Source organism: Scylla paramamosain, chromosome 24, assembly GCF_035594125.1.
Source record: "Scylla paramamosain isolate STU-SP2022 chromosome 24, ASM3559412v1, whole genome shotgun sequence".
NCBI lineage: Eukaryota > Metazoa > Arthropoda > Malacostraca > Decapoda > Portunidae > Scylla > Scylla paramamosain.
The window spans coordinates 13,671,859-13,677,980 of record NC_087174.1 but is presented as its reverse complement, the minus strand read 5'-3'; positions in this window follow the sequence as shown (position 1 = coordinate 13,677,980).

The following is a 6,122-nucleotide window of genomic DNA, read 5'->3' as shown; positions in this document are numbered from 1 at the left end:
GATTGCAATGTTGTCAACGTTCGCAATGGTTTGAGTTGCCGGTTTAGCCTCTTACTCTTGATTCTACAGATGGCTTAGGATTACTCTTAAGCCAGGCCTTTGTATCGGTAGCTCATGTAGGAGGAAAGAAAGGGCAAACAGAAAACAGACAGCATCTTTCATATCACTAGTTCCTGAGTCTGCATCATTCGGCTCTCCACACAGCACCAGTAGGAAAATCATCCATTTCGTTCCTGTGTTCTCCACTCTGGCATGTCCCCTATTCGCTCAGCACCACTTGCATCATCTCATCTCTGCCACTGGCATATTCCACACAATCCAACATATGCTCCACCATCTCTTCCTCTCCTATGTCACACATGAGGCACACATTGTTGGGAGACTCAGACTTAATAACTCCTCGCATCCACATCCATACACTGTAGTTCGGGAGAACGGCCTTTTCAGTGGCTCTCCCTGACCTATGTCTGGGTCTTGAGTTAGTATTTATTCACTTTTTTTTCACTATTCATTAGTTTCTGTTATTATTTTTTATTTCCTTTATTTTCTATTCCCGTATTTCGCAAAATTAATGTTTTTTTTTTTTTTGTTTCTGTTATGCTATTATTGTTAAATAATAGTTCCCCGATTATATACTTTCTTTCCTGACAGGGTGGTTGTAGTGTTATAATTTTCTGTCTATCTGTGGCATATGCAGGGCACCAAAGACAAAAGTGTGTTAAATTTTAATTTTCATAACCTCATAACCTGCATTCTGTTTTCTCATTCGTAAATCTTTTCTATCATTTAATCTTAATGTGTTTGTTCTATGTTTGATGATGTTTGATGATGCTGGATCATAATTGTACACCTCGTCTTGGTCTCCAATTTCCTTTCACTTCAGTCACGCTTGATTTTTCACTCATTTCTTTTCTCTAAGGGTGTGTATTCACTCGCATTTTCTTTTTTTTTTTTTTATTCTTTCCTTTGTTTGATTTTTCATGCTTCCTTTCATTATTCTTAAGTTCCTCATTTCATTTATCTACCCTTTCACCCACCTTCCCGGTGGGAGCCGGCTGTTTTAATCGAGGATCTTATACGTTCCTTGGTTTTATGTAGGACTCGGTACTGTATAATTATACGGTCCCACAGTTCTCTGGAGATGCACATTCTAAAATCACCTCTCAAAGTACGTCTTGATGTACTGTACCTATTTGTAAAAAAAAAAAAGAAAAAAAAAATCCTAAGTGTTTATACTAGCAGTATTCACGGGATCAGGCGATACCAGGGAGCAGTAATGGGAAGAGGCGGCATGACGTCACGAATGTGAAGCTAACGTGCCATTGGTCCGCTGTAGTCCCTTAGACCCAAAACATTACCAGCCGAGCATTGAAATTATAGGGAAACGCCGGTGTACTGCTCCTCATTTCCTGTCTTCTGCAGTTGCTTCCAGGCCTGCCAACACATCTGTGACCACAAAAGACTGCAACAGTGGTGTTGTGCCGTGCCACCAGAATTTAAACGGCAAATCATACATACAAATCAGATCATACAGTGTTTTTCAACTTGGGTGGACTTGGGTGAGAGGTGGGAAGCTGTCTTTGGGGTGGTCATATGGGTGGACGAGATCATGTCCACACACACACACACACACACACACATATATATATATATATATATATATATATATATATATATATATATATATATATATATATATATATATATATATATATATATATATATATATATATATATATATATATATATATATATATATATATATATGTGTGTGTGTGTGTGTGTGTGTGTGTGTGTGTGTGTGGACATGACACACACACACACACACACACACACACACACACACACACACACACACACACACACATATACATATATATATATATATATATATATATATATATATATATATATATATATATATATATATATATATATATATATATATATATATATATATATATATATATATATATATATATATATTATATATATATACCACGTATATCAGGTGAAAGATGGCCTGAAGGTTTATTTTTTTTTGGTATTCTATCCCTAAACCCGCCTCTCTCTCTCTCTCTCTCTCTCTCTCTCTCTCTCTCTCTCTCTCTCTCTCTCTCTCTCTCTCTCTCTCTCTCTCTCTCTCTCTCTCATGTGATATTAGGTTGAAGAGCACTTATTTAGAATTGCGTGATATCGTGTCACAGTACACTTAAAAGGCATCTAACGATTACATATTTCTTTTACTGTTTGTGCCTTGTCATGCAATGAACAATAAAAAAATAAAAAAATCTTTTTACTACCATTTCTCATGGAAACGTCTGGTGTATTTCTTTCGATATTATGGTTATTTGGCATAACTGCCATTGATAATAGGTTACATAACATATTTAGGAAACTATGATGTACTTTTCGTAACTCAAACCATCAATTCTTTCTTGTTTTCCGTCTAGTATGCAAAAAACAAGTGGTAAATTCCCATAGCTCAACACGGGAGATCGCAATGTTTTGGGTGTATATGCTGATCCCGAAAAGAATCGAGCAAGTATTATTTGTGCTGCTGAAATACTGAAACGACCGAAACCGTACCGAGACGAAAGGACAGGTCGATGTCAGACACGCCGACTTCTTAAAAAAAAAAAAAAAAAAAAAAAATCCGAGGCGGGAGATAAGAGTTTACAGTGCTGTTGTAAAACCCCGGTTGATTGCACGAACACATCGGGAAAGAAGAACCAAGGTATGAAAGGAAAGGTTGTATTTCCAAAGAAGAAAGCAACAAGTCAGAAGACGTTTGGAGACTTTTTTTATGTGAGAAGTTCACCGGCCAAGGACAAGAAAAAAAAAAAAAAAAAAAATGGCTTACTCAAATGTATAATCGGGCGCGAAAAAATGATCTCGATAACCGGTAAATCGATTACGATAACCTTTTCAGCGATAACCAATGATTACAATCGATAACTTGCCTTAAATTTATTGTCCGATAACCGATACCCGATGAATCGATAAATCCGAAATTTCAGTGCTAGCGATAACGATATTGATACTTTAAATAAAAAAAATTGATAAATCCAAATCTTTATTTTTATCTTTATCTTAGAAAACTTAGAATAATCTTAGAAAAAAATTCAAATTCAAGGTTTATCCTATCTCTTCACTACTGAAAAGTGCTGTTTTGAATAAAATAACTATATTTGGTTTTGAAAGTTAAAAACTTCAACATGCTAATGTTCCAAAAACTAAAACGATGGATTATCGCTATGTTTGGAAACAAAAGTATCGGCGATACCGATGAATCGATAACGCGGAAAAAAATAATTATTGGATAATTGATAATGCGATAAATTATCGGGATAACGCCCATGTATGCTCAAATGGCAGCTCCTAAAGCGACATTGGATAGAATCACCAAATAACAGACGATAAGTGCCTTGAAACCTCCGTCATAGGGAGGAAATACAGATGCAGGAAGGGAGTTCCAGGGTTTACCAGAAAAAGGCATGAATAAGTGAGAATACTGGTTAACTCTTGCATTAGAGAGGTGGACAGAACAGGGATGAGAGAAAGGAGAAAGTTTTGTGCAGTGAGGCCGCGGGAGGAGGGGAGGAATGCAGTTAGCAAGATCAGAAGAGCAGTTAGCATGAAAATAGCGGCAGAAGATAGCAAGAGATGCAACATTGCGAGGATGAGAGAGAAGCTGAAGACAGTTAGAAAAGAGTTGATAAGACGAAAAGCTGTTGATCCTACCCTGTATAAAAGAGCGGTATGAGTGGAACCCCCCCATGCATGTGAAGCATACTCCATACATGGATAAGGCCCCTGTACAAAGCTAGCAACTTGGGGGTGTGGGATGGGGGATGAGAAAAATTGGTGGAGACGACCCAGAACACTTAACTTTATAGAAACTGTTTTAGCTAGAGATGAGATGTGAATTTCCAGATTAGATTATAAGTTAAGGACAGACCGAGGATGTTCAGTGTAAAGGAGGGGGACAGTTGAGTGTCAATGAAGAAGAGGGGATTGTTGTCTGGAAGGTTGTATCGAGTTGATAGATGGAGGAATTGAGTTTTAGAGCCATTGAATAATACTAAGTCTGCTTTGTCCCAATCATAAATTTTAGAGAGATAAGAAAAGGCAGGCGTTCTGTGGCTTTCATGTGAACACTCAACAGTTGATCTTCACCAGTCTCTACATAGACCAGCTAACAAAATACCAGCTGAACTTACAAAGTCCAGTGTCCTGCTAAGAATAGGCATCAAAGCCTTGCTTCTCTTATATGTGCCTGAATTTATAAAGTTTTATATTAATTATATAGCTTAAGTGGATAAAGTAAACTAATATAGAGGAAAAAAAATAGCATTCGTTCCAAGGTAACGATACATCCCAGACCCGAGGTAATGTGCATAATGGGGAGTTTTCAGAACTAGTGGTTGTCACCAGGTGGCAGCACAGACAAACTCCTCATACAAGCAATATCAGATATACCTACAGTGCTATTCTATTTACATGAAGATGCAATGGGCTTATATAATATATTTTTTTTCTGCGTAATCCCTTCTAAGTAGTAACACAAGTAAAATCAAACTCTTTTCATGAACAAATGTATATATATAAGTTGTTTTTTCTAGTGAATCGGCATTTAGATTTAATTAGTCATCTTAAAGGGGCCTGCACACAGTCATACATGTTGGCATACTTGCATGACAAACACGTGTATGAAGACTCATCACACAGTCATACTAATTGGCAACAAACATCAGTCAGTAAAGTGTGTGTGCGCAGGAACGACATGTCTCTAGACGAAGACACCCTAATTGCCGTTGGGCTAGCTTTAGCGTTAAAGAAAAAAGAAACAAAGAGATCGAAATGGGCAAGAAGCTGGCTTTTAAAAAGAAAGAAATTTTCACATTCAAACTGTTGCTGCCCCAGATTTCTTTGAATTTTCATGTTTTTTTATGTTCTCTCCTGAACGCAGAACGTAGGCTATTTATTTTCTTCATGACACCGTCTCGAGTGCATTCTGGCTCTAGTTCCTTTAGAATTTCTACAAGTTGAACAATCCCTTTATTCCTTTCAATTCTATTTGAGTATTCTTGGGATTTGACTTTCCATAGAGCCGGGTGTTCTCTGTAGAAATTTATAGATTGTAATATAATGTTCTTCTCATGCTGTTTTGCATTAGCGCACTCCGTACTGCTGTTAATGGACATCTTCCCTCACAACCTGTAAAGCTCAAACTGATGTTTGACGGTATGACGAACTGTCAGACGTACCAACATGTATGTGGACATATAAGCTCCGCCCAGAAAAGTCAAGCTCGGTTTGATTTTCGTCATACAGTATGACCAACATGTATGCCAACCAAACTCACCCATCACACGGTCAAACTTAGCTTCATACACGTGTTTGTCATGCAAGTATGCCAACATGTATGACTGTGTGCAGGCCCCTTAAGATTTCCAAATTAATACACTCTTGATTGGAAACGTCTTAATCTAGATGACAGTAAACATAAAGGCAACATGTCTGTGACAGTCAAAAGCCCAAATTACACAGATCTCCTTCCTAGTTTATGGAAACGGCAATTTTAATAAAAAAAAAAAAAAAAAAAAAAAGGGAAATCGAGTGTCCAGGCGATGGTAATGCTGTATCTCTAACCAAAACAAACACCTGACTCGGCCGCGCTGGTTGAACTTAAGAAACACGTTGTTGGACAACAAGTTGAATGTTGCTGCGGTGCCCATATCCACTACGCCCTAAGCAATGGATTACGGTAGCTGGACACTACAGCAGCAGGATCGCCTGAGAGATGTTCGTTTTGGTTCTCGATTACTTTGCCTTGTCGCTCGCTTCGTGAGAGGGATGCTAAAATCCCCACACACACACAAAAAAAAAAAAAAAAAAAAACTAGAGCCATATATCACGATGTTACTGAGTAGGTTGTGTCATATTATATAGTACAGTTTTTTTTTATCCTCCAAATCAATAGTTTTTATACTTGTAATATGCTTTATTTAAGATAATGCTAGCAGTTTACTCGATAATCACACACGAAAAAAAAAGAAGAAAAAATAATCTGACCACAATCTCTCAATATTATCCATACCGGATATTGAAAAGTCGAT